General features: G+C 37.9%; 1 protein-coding gene across 2 annotated transcripts in view; it reads right to left on the reverse strand.

The window, feature by feature from the left end:
• The window catches only part of DGKB (diacylglycerol kinase beta), a 279,608-nt gene extending 269,993 nt beyond the window's left edge, over positions 1–9,615 (reverse strand). For both annotated transcript variants that reach the window (XM_087918197.1, XM_087918198.1), the window contains exon 1: positions 9,422–9,615. The gene's annotated coding sequence lies outside the window, so the exon portion shown is untranslated. The remainder of the gene's footprint in view (positions 1–9,421) is intronic.
• Positions 9,616–11,690: the final 2,075 nt, after the last annotated feature.

Here is an 11,690-nt window from a genome sequence, read left to right on the forward strand (position 1 = left end):
GACATGACTAAATGAAACAAAATAAAACTATTACTCAAAGCAGTGGTATACATCTGAAAAACAAAGGGATTAATAACAGAAGAGACCTTGGAGATTTCTAGTGCAACCATCAACTCAAAGGAGGAGACTCTATAATATTTCAGTCAAATGGTAATCCAATCTTTTCTTAAAAATGTCCAGTGTTGGAGCAGCCACAACTTCTGGAGGCAAATCATTCCATTGATTAATTGTTCTGTCAAGAAATCTCTCCTTAATTCTAAATTGGTCTCTCCTTGATTAGTTTTCATCCATTGCTTCTTGTCCTGCCTTCAGGTTCCTTGAAGAATAGGTTGAACACTCTTCTTTACAGCAGCTCTTAGATATTGGAACACAGCTTCCCTATTTACCTGAAAATAACACCCGGTTTTATTTTATTTTTTTGCCCCAGTGCTTATTTTGGGGGAATCTTATTTTTCTTCATGGCTGTAATGGAGCAGGAGGCAAGGGGGATGGGGGATGAAGCAATAAACTGGTGCCGCGGCCACTAAGCGAGGCAGTGAGAGGGATGGAGGATGAAGTGAGGCAGTGGATGCAGAGATGCCTTGTGCGCCCTGCACCAGCTTACCAGAGGGACCCGCAGCTAGGTCATCAATATGCCAACAATTGCCTGGGGATGAGAGCTCCAGCAGCCCCATGAAGATCACTGGCTTACTCATCGCTGCAACAGAGCAGGAGGGTGATCAATGCAAAAGTGCCATGGCCACTAAGTAAGGCGGTGGAAGGTGGAGGACTAAGTAAGGTGTGGTGGTGGTGAAAGACTAAACTTCTCCTTGATTGCTGCTGCAACAGAGCAGAATACTGAGTGATGCACCAGTGCTGCGGCTACTAAGCGAGGCAGTGGGAGGGGTGGAGGATGAAGCAAGGCAGGTGGTGGAGGATGAAGTTTCTTCTTCTTGCTCACCACTGCAATGAAGCAGGAGGCTGAGCGATGCACCAGTGCCACTAAGTGAGGGAGGGTGGAAGATGAAATGTTAGGGGGTTGAAGGACAAATCCCCAAGAGTATCCTTGGCTGTCTGGCCTGCAAAACTCTTACGGAGTGAGGAGGCAGTGGCCAGAGCGGCCCCTTCCTCATTTTACCAGGGGGAGTGCCTCCTGCTGCCACTCACGTTCTATCACCAGTTGCCTGCAGTCCTTGAGGGATGTGCCTTGCCACCTGCTTTCCAGCTCCCACCATGCTTTCCTTACTTCCCCAATCCCTTCACTAACCTGTTTTTCAGCTGGGTTCGCCAATGCATGCAGGGTAACAAAAGAAAACTCCATCTACAGATTTTACTACTTGTAAAAAAAAGTTGAATCAGACCTTCCAACTTTGTGAGTTGTGTTTGTGTGTGTGTGTGTGTGCGCGCGCGCGCGCGCGCGCGTAAGAAGTTTGAAGGTCTGATTGATCTTTTTATTTTTAGCCCCACAAACTTCTTTCGTTGCCCTGCATGTGATAATAGAGAATGGAGCCGGAAAGCAGGTTAGTGAAGGGATGCTTTGGGAAGAAAGGGGATCTGGGGAGGAGCTGGAAAGCAGATGGCAAGGCAAACTCTTCAAGGGCTCCAGGCAACAGAGAGTGGCAGCAGGAGGTGCCCTGCTGGTCACAATTACTGGGTGAGATGGGAAGGGGCTACTCCAGACCGTGTTACTCCACCAGTATCAGATCTCTGCAGGGAAGGCATCAAATATACTGGTGGAGCTTCATCATCCACTCATCTCGCTTAGTGGCCGCAGCAGCGATGCATCACTCATCCTCCTGCTCTGTTGCAGTGGAGAGCAAGGACAAGAATCTTTGTCTTCCACCACTCCCTGCCTTGTTTCGTCCTCCAACCCCCCCACTTCACTTAGTGGCTGCCCCCCCCTTTGTAACAGCAGCAACCAGACAGAATTAGCAGGCAGGCAGCTGCACAGGCTCTTAAGTAGGGCTTACTTTAGGAGAAAGGGCTTATATTTGCCACAGATGTGAAATTCGGGCTAGGGCTTGTTTTGGGGGTCAGTTATATTTTCAGGAAAACAAGTATCAAATCATACCTACTAGACCTACCCAATTCCTGTAACCATTCTTCATCTTTTAGCCTTCAGTCCTCTAATTATCTTTGCTGCTCTTCTCTGCATTCTTTTCTAGAGTTTAGTTTAGTTTATTGTCATTGCACCTCTTACAACGAAATCAAACACCATCTTCAGTGCACATCATGACCATGAAAATAAACACAAACGCACATCCTTCACACTCCACACATTGAATTGAAAACTCCAACACCACACCAACATTGCACTATACAGTAAAATTTAACAGTTACTGCCCTCAGATAGAAGCTGTTTTTCAACTTGTTTGTCCTTGTTTTTATTATTCTGTACCATCTGCCAGATGGTAATAGTTCAACAAAAGGGTGCCCAGGATGAGATGCAACCTAAAGAATGTTTTGAACTTTCTTAAGGCAGCAGGAGCTATAAAGTTCTTCCAAAGAGGAGTGAGGGCAACCAATGATCTTCTGGGAAATGACATTAACCCTCTCGAGTGCTGTCCTATCTGTCACTGTGCAAATGGCAAACCATGCAAAGGTGCAGTAAATTAAGATACTCTCTATGGTGCAGCGATAGAAGGTTGCCAGCAGTTATTTATTCAGTTGTTTTCTGAGAAGTCTCAGGTAGTATAATCTTTGCTGGGCCCTTTTGACCAGAGCTGCAATGTGAGTAACCCCAGGTCAGGTCCTCTTTTATGGTAACACCTAGAAACTTAAAACTGGCCACTTGCTCCACTCGGTCTCCATTGATAAGCAAGGGCTGGATGTCTGATCTGTTCCTTCTATAGTCCACTGTAAGCCCCTTGGTTTTATTGGTATTGAGGACCAAGTTATTGTCTCCATATCACGAAAGCAACCGGCCCACCTCATCTTGGTAGAGTCTTAATTAATTGATTTATTAAATATATGAAGAGAATAGTATTTCCATACTATTGATACAAATTATTCATGCATTTCATCAAATTTACAGCCCAGATTTAGGGAAAAAAACATTATGTCCCATTCACATGAATTAGCCAGATTAGGATGCTTTACATACACTTCTATTTTGCTCAAAGGTGTACTAAACATGTTGATGAAGCTTAATTTAAGGCAAAGGAATGCAAAATGTCAGATCAGGTGATAAACTATTTTAGCTTAAAATAGAAAGGTTAAAACAAATAAACTAAAAAAGTCTAGTAATATAGGCTATTATCAAAGAAAATATTCAAAAAGTTTCAGTTAGATCAGAATAGCTAATAATTCTGAAAGTTTGATTTCAATTTCTTTATGTTTCAACTGTCTTAAAAAGATTATCTTTTGAAAATATATGTGTGTGAACTGAAATATCTCCTTGTTAATTTCATTACTGGTAACTGAATCAAATAATTTTTAATGTTCATACCTATAAAGTGAAAGACTTGATTCATTATTTCTTGTTACCCACAAATATATATACACACATACACATTCTTATTTAAGGCTTCAGATAAAATCATTGGTAAAGTCTTACAGAAATTAATGCAAAACATTAATATGGCCATTAATTTCAATATATTATAATCAGTGTGAATACAATCTTCTTGGGTATTAAAATGATGTTAAAATATACTCCCACTCTGCTTTTGACAATGGATAACCCTTCCATTATATTAAAATTTATTTGATTTTCCACAAAAATACAGGGTCACTGCAGATCTTATTGCTGTATTTTCCACCTTTCTAACTTATTCATTCCCTATTGCTACATTGTTATATAGTAACAATGTGCAGTGTACCATTTTTCAGGAGGGTAAATGCCAAACAAGTTTTTCCCCCTTTTTTTGTCTGCAGTGGTCTGATTGTCATCTTAGGGACTTGAAGAAAAAAAATTAAACTTTTTAGAACACCTGCTGATACATTACATTCAAACGAGGTTTGGCAGAAGGTTCATCTCAAGAGACAACCAGGCAATGCATGTAACAAAAAGAAAAATGATTAGGAGAGCCAGAATCCAGAGATCCACAACCTGGAAAAAACAACAGGAAGATGATGACGCAATCGAAATTAAAGAATAACCTGCAAAAAGCAGTTATAGAAAGAAGATGAGTTGGTCTTGAATGCCATTCAAATGCTATATAATAACTTTTACCAATTCTTTATAAACCAAACCTATTACAACTTACGATCTACAAATTTCAGGCAATTTTCAGGCAATTTTCAAGCAAGAATACAAACCAAAACAGTTTAAAAATGCATTGAATAAAGAAGTCAATGAAAAATTACTGTGATTCATGGTGTCTGAGTTGACCTTGACTCAGAGCAGAAGTAGCACTACGTTGTCTTTTTTCCATGATGTTTTTCAATCACCCAACATAATCGTCAGATTTCCTGGTGCCTTCCTATTCAAACTTTAATCAGTGCTAACATTGCTAAGTTTTTCTGAGATAAGACATGGTTGGATAAATGTTGTTACCTGCTGAAGCCTACTATAAAACTCATTGTAGCCCATCTGGTGCCACAAACTAATTTCTGATACAGTGAAGACTGGTGTAAATCTTAAATATACAACAACTGGGCTTCTAATAGACTGAAAAATGAACTGAAAGTCTTTTTATTATTTTTTGTTCAAAAAGATGAACAATGAAAAGAAGAGAACAAAAACAGCTTTTATGGTTGCAAAGAAAAATCTACAATTAGTTAGATGGGATAGCAAGCAAGTCCTATTTGTATTTCTAGATGGAGATGAAATATGTACATATTTTGTTTCCACTTGTCTTTAATGTTTTCACATCAACCACATGAAGATATGGCTTTTATTGTGACTACATATGAAATTAGCAGGACATAAACTTGTCAACAACCTTATAAACACTTGCAAAGTTCCCTGTGACACTAAAATACTAGCTTGTATGAATATGTAAATGAATAAAGTAATTACATGACACTGAAATATATTTGTAACATTACACTTGATCTTAGGCAAGATTTGATGCTTTATCATCATTATTACTGGAAGTGATATTTAGTAATAATACTCTATAAGAATGTATTTTTCCCTACCCAATGAGAGAAGTTGAATTTTCCATATGTATATATATTCACCACCCCTTCTATACAATCTGGCACAATAATCTAGTAATGACTTTACTATTCCATTTTTATAAAATTTGTAAAAACAAATTGTTTTTTTTCTTAACTGACAAGTAGATATAATTTTCAGAAAATCCAATAATTTATTATTCTTTGCCAATGAATTCATAATATAATATATTTTATTACCACCTATATTATGTTATTATTTAGGTTTTGTTTTGGTGAATGCTGTTCTTTGATTACAATCTTTCCCTAATCTATTTGTAAAGACTGCAGATGTCTTCAAATTAACAAAATTAAGCATTCCCTCAAGAGCATTGCTAAAAATGTTTACCTTTTTATTTCCTAAAAAAATGCAAGACACTAATTAAGCCTGTAAAATAATTTCAAAAATATTGTGTAAATGAAAGATACTTGTTGACATGTTGTTATGGAACAAAATAGTCTGTTAAGCCTTGTTGGTACAGTGGTTAGAATGCAGTACTGCAAACTACTTCTGCAGACAGTCAGTTTCCTGCAGTTTGGCAGATCGAATACCACCAGGCTCAAGGTTGACTCAGCCTTCCATCTTTCTGAGGTGGGTAAAATGAGGACACAGATTGTTGGGAGCAATATGCTAACTCTGTAAACTGCTTAGTGAGGGCTGTAAAACACTATAAAGCGGTATATAAGTCTAAGTGCTATTTCTATTTCAGCAAAGCTGGCTGCTCATATTATCTTTTTTTATCCTTTTATGATATTCTACTATATTGTTGTTCTATAAATTATTTTCAAACTAATTACCTATATATAATATACCTATATAGTGTAGACACAGTGGTTCAGTGGCTAAGACACTGAGATTGTTGATCAGAAAGGTTGGCAGTTTGGCAGTTCGAATCCCTAGCACCATGTAACAAAATGAGCTCCCATTACTTGTCCCAGCTTCTGCCAACCTAGCAGTTCGAAAGCACGTAAAAATGCAAGTAGAAAAATAGGATCCACTTTGGTAGGAAGGTAACAGCATTCCATGCACCTTCAGCATTTAGTCATGCTGCCCATATGAGACAGAGACGTCTTTGGACAGCGCTGGCTCTTTGGCTTTGTAACGGAGATGAGTACTGACCCCTAGAGCCGGAAACGACTAACACGTATGTGTGAGAACGTTTACCTTGACCTTACCTATATAAAAAATCAACAAGCTGCATTAATTGACATGAATTACTCATTTCTTAAACTAGTTCCATTTCCAGACTTTTTAGAATAGGAAAAGGAAGCACATCTGTAAAAGCAGACTGTACTTTGAAAGTTATCAACAAATTTTTCATTTTTTCATCTTCTGAATATATGGTAACAGTCATAAAGTCATAGCTATGAGGCACCACACTTAGAAAAACGTCTACATATTGTGAACAAGATTCAACAGTATATTTCAGAGATGTGATTAGACTTCATATTGCAAAATAGAAAAGCATTCTTGCATTTTCCCCCTAGCAAGCAAAATTGAATTAGCATTCTTTTTTTTTATTCTCCTCACCTTGCTCTAAATTCCTGCTGCCTCTTTCCCAATACACTTTCCTCTTATAGGGAAAGTGAAAGAGGAGATGGATAGATCTTTGTGTGTGTGTGTGTGTGTGTGTGTGTGTGTGTGTGTGTGTGTGTAGAAAAAGAGGCAGCCAATTAACAATGACAAACTTAGGGGAGTTTTTCAAAGGTTTAATAAAAGTAGTTAAACCATCCACACTTGGAAAGAAGATGGAAAGCAACCAGAAGAAGAGCATTTTCTCATGTTACAGTAATTTATAACATAAGAGTCTCTTCAAGTTTAAAATACATTCAGCATATTATATTGATAGAAATAAGGCTGCTTTTCAAAGCAGAAGAGTGTAAAATCTTCTCAAGAGATTTGCACAGATCTAGCAGTATGGTTCTTTGAATTTTTTGAAGCAACATCAATAGAAAAAGCTGAATGATGTAACTGGTTTTGGAACACAATGAATCAAAAACTGGATCTAAGTTTTCAATTACTCTTCCAAAACCGACAAAAGACTTATCCAATTCCAATCCGTTTCTGAAACTCATACAATTTCCAGCCTGGTATAAAGTGTATGATCAGGGTACACAAAATCTATGCATTGTAAGAAGCTGCATCACTAACATTCTTCATCAACATGTTTTTTTCTTCATCAATTAGTATTTTTATCACTAATATTATTTACAATTAGGTATTATATTTTGTTAGTCACTTCCTAATAATCTTAAATTAAAAACTACTATAGCTTGTTTTACATTTCCCATACACCAAATTCTTAGTGAATTGTTTATTTATATTATACATTCAATGAAAAAGTTATCAATGAAAAATAAGTTGTTTTTCTTTTAATATCCCCAGAATACTCATTTTTTTCAGCAGTCGAAACCTTTTGAAAGATTGCTATTAGATTGCTTTGCTAATGTGTACTTATATCACTATATCAAATCACCTATATAGAATTGTTGATAAATCTATATCAGTAAAAGTAAGAGCCACAGTGTTATAAAAATAAAACTATGAAAAACTGTTCAGACCTTCTGACCTTATTTTACAATCATTACTATTTCTGTCATACACATTTCTTCCTGTTTAAAAACTTATATTTGAAATGCATTTCATTACTTTTTAACACTGTCTGAAATCCTGACCCGTGTCAGTAAATTTTACTAAAATCAATGTAAAAAAGAATTATTAGAAGCACCTAGATATCCATCACATCGACCTAATTGGAATTTAAAAATACCCAATTTAGTCTCCATTCCCATGAAACTCACAAAGTAGAACTATTCCTGAAAAGATGTGTCCAGTATTAATCTGGATTCAGTACAGCAGTTTTCTAAGGAGGACAAATCCCTGGTTATAAAATAGCATTTGCAGTTGAGTGATACTTACTGCTCATTTTAGAAATGGGATGACTCTATCATTGCCTGTCATGCTTGCCATTTTTATATTATTAACACCTACATCCACCACCTGGATGACCCAATTCAACAATTAGTTAAAACATTTTTCCCCCAGACTATGCATAATTAGTACTACTTAAACTGTTAAAAATATAAAATACAGACACTTTGCCATTCAAAAAATGACTGCCACCAAAATAAACAAATCCAATATAAGGATATATCAAATCATTCTATTTAGGGTAGAGACAGACACAGACAACGTATTTCTCCCAATGTTACTGGAATATATTTCCCTTATTCCTCTTCATCCTTTGGTCCATTGATAAAAGTTGACCAGTTTCAAATTAAAATTATGAATGGGAGAAAACTAACTACCTTCCAGTCATTTTGGACTCCTCCTGACTTCCTGGACAGGAAGTCCAAAAAAACTTTCTTGTTTTCTTGACAAGATTTTCAAAAGGGGTTTGCTATTGCTTTTCCCCTGGGACTGACAGAGAGTGAGTGGTCCTAGGTCACCCAGCTGGCTTTGTGACTTGAGATGGAATTAAAATTTACAGCCTGCCTGTTTCTAACCTAGTGCCTTAACCACTGCACCAAACTACTGTAGTCCAGGCCTTATTTTACATTTAATTTATAATCACAATGGTATTCTCAACTACTTTTTTGTTATTCAATAATTACATCCCTAATTTAACATACCAGTTATAAACAATCATTAGAAAGTAATACTGTCAATAGGCTGACTATTGTCTCCCCACCCCTGACTTAAATCATAGATGAATTAATGGATTTAAGGGTATAAATGATAGTCGGTCATGGTTAAAAACTATATTCTCCAGCGTAATTCCCAAGTGATGCTTTCTAAGCTATTGAGGCTGCTATCTAGCCGACCAAGCAGCTTTTCTAACTTGCTGCAGTGCAATGCAGAACGAAAAGACATGGGCATCTCTGAACATAACATGGGGGCGTGCGGGCAGGGGGGAGTAACAGCAGTTAGACATAATCGCGACAACCATCCAATCTCTTCGGTTTTGCAGTAGGAGTGCCTTGGGCCCGCGCAGTGATGCCGCGCGCACGGACTCATATACACATGCATATATATAAACACGCGCGCGCGCAAAGACAGAGACAGAGAACATGTACTATTCCTTCTTAGATTTTTTTTCTCTTAAAACGCACGAGTATCTTTACCAGACAGCCCAGGCTTTGTAGGTTTCCTCAGGCCGGGAGCGGGACATCTCCAAACCCTTTCCCACACTCCAGAGCTGCCTAGGTTTGGCTAGACAATCATCAGCTAAGCGCCTGCTTTTCCCACTACCTTGAAAAAGCGAACAGGTCGTCCTTGTTTCTTACCAAGATCGGGTCATTCCGTCCAAAGTGAAACGAAAAGATCTATCGTAGTTACCTGTTGTCTATTTGCAGCTTCTTCGATGCCACTTTAGTTACGCAGCGCTTCGTACCGGGCAGCATTTGAGGTTGGGAGCGCGTGCTCGCTCCGTCCTCCTCGCGTACGCGGAGAAGAGGGGAGGGGGAACCTGTGCCGCCCAAAATAGTAGACCCGAATCTCGTGGGGTTTGGAGGAATACGGAAAGGGCTCAGCTCTTCTGCGAATGATAATGATGCTCCGCTTCTGGAGAGGCTACGTCCTCGAGGCAGACGTCCAGTGGAAACGATGCACCACCCGCGAACATGCAGGTGCTTATGTAACTGCAAGCATTAACTTTAATAGTTGGGATCACTGGCCAAGGGTACTTCGGAATCAATTTATCTAAATTGTTTTGGCAGTCTAGGGAAGCCGAGCCCAGGACATATATTGAAAAGGACGTGGATGCTGTCATTTCCTCAGTAACCAAAACTGATGTGGGAAACTTAGCCTCCTGTGGCTGCGCTTGCAGAGATGAGAGCCAGTTACAGCGGTTAAAAACAGTGTCAAGCCACCCAGTAACAAAAAGCAACATAAAACCAGAATCAGGTGTGCAGCTTATAAAATAGCTAGAAAAATTCGATTTTACTGGACCCAAAATGGGGTCTTGATTTGGCAGGGATTGAAGGTGGACAACATGGAAGGTCATGTTGTTTTTTTCTTTGATACCCTTTTTTCAGGATTTACCCTTTAGTTGTGAAATGTACTTTGTGGAGAATTCTCACTATTCCTGCTCTAATGCACAGGCTTTTCTTTTCTCTGTGTTAATTAAAAGTATACAGTCTGTTATGTTATTATCTGAATTAATCATTTTAGCTTTTAGAATTAATTCTTTAATTCAAAATGCTCCTATGTAACTCTGGTCATATGACTTAAGGAGCTTACAACATACCGTGCAATATAGAGAACTCATTCTCCTCTTCTTCCTCACATTTCCCCTTTTTTTCAAATCAGCCATATGTTGATCCATTAATTGCAACAGGTATTCATTAGCCAGCTTGTTGCCCAAGCCTAACATCATGGGTGGAGAGGGAATGCTTGTTCCAAAGTCACTTCAGTGAATTTTCATGCCTAAGATAGTACTAAAACTCACAATCTCCTGGTTTCCAATCTGGTGCCTTAATAATTACATCATACATCCCAAAGGTGCCTTTCCAAAAGACAACTGAACTTTCTGGTTTTTCTTTTTCTCAGAACTGAAGAAGCTTCTTGGATAAGAAGCAAAAGGTCTTCAGATAAAACCCAGAAAGTCCAGTTGCATCTTGAAAAAGCACTTTGGGGACAGCAATGACCTGGATGACTGAGAAGCTCCATAGATATTTACTACACCATACACAAATAGAACACAGATTTAAAATTATCAAATTTATTATACATATTAATAATAGTAAATAACATTTTTACATAAGTTTATCATAAGCATATCAAAAACCATAATATCATGTAGTCATAATAATTTTGATACAAATCTTACCCTCACTTCAGTCCCTAAGAATGTATTTTACAAGTAAAGTTTGTAAAAGCTTCTTGAATATTAGGAGTGATGATATAATTCTTTAAACTGATGGGCATGAATTCTAAAGGAGGAGAGCTCCTACACAGAATGCATGCCTACAGGTCCCTCTCATTGCACTCCCAAGAAGTGAGTACTCTTAACAAGTACTCTCTATAGCAGTGGTTTTCATCGGCTGTGCTGGAGCATATTTGCACTCTGTGAAAAGTCCTGCCACATCAATGGCCCACAAATAAATGATAGAAAGTGATATGAAGATGCATAGCCAGAACTTTACCTTGATTTCTCCTTCTGAGTCCCTCAACCTATGATGTCATGGCACTTCTAATTTTCACCTTGGAAGTCCCATTTATAAGATGTGTGACTATACATTTTAGCACTCTGTGCCATAACATGGAAAAGTTTGAAAAACCACTCTTCTCCAAGCATATATAAGTTGTTTTTTTATTTTGCAATTTTTCATTTTGCATTTTAGCCCACCTGAAATAAAATTATGAAATTATAAAAATCAGATTATACATTATACATATAAAACAAATATACATCAAACACTGTTCAGATGTAGGTCTGTTCCAATGTTCTGATGAAATTATGGCAGCTACATATGCAGACAGCAGATACTATATTGTTCTGCTCCTGTTACTGGGTTGGTGCAGCACATGAAATCCTGAGTCAAGAATAATCTAACACTGACCAACTTCATAAAACAGGTTAAACAAAAATTGAGCTCTCTAGTGG

Source organism: Pseudonaja textilis, chromosome Z (assembly GCF_049901715.1).
Source record: "Pseudonaja textilis isolate UNSWEBS1 chromosome Z, rPseTex1.2, whole genome shotgun sequence".
Lineage (NCBI taxonomy): Eukaryota > Metazoa > Chordata > Lepidosauria > Squamata > Elapidae > Pseudonaja > Pseudonaja textilis.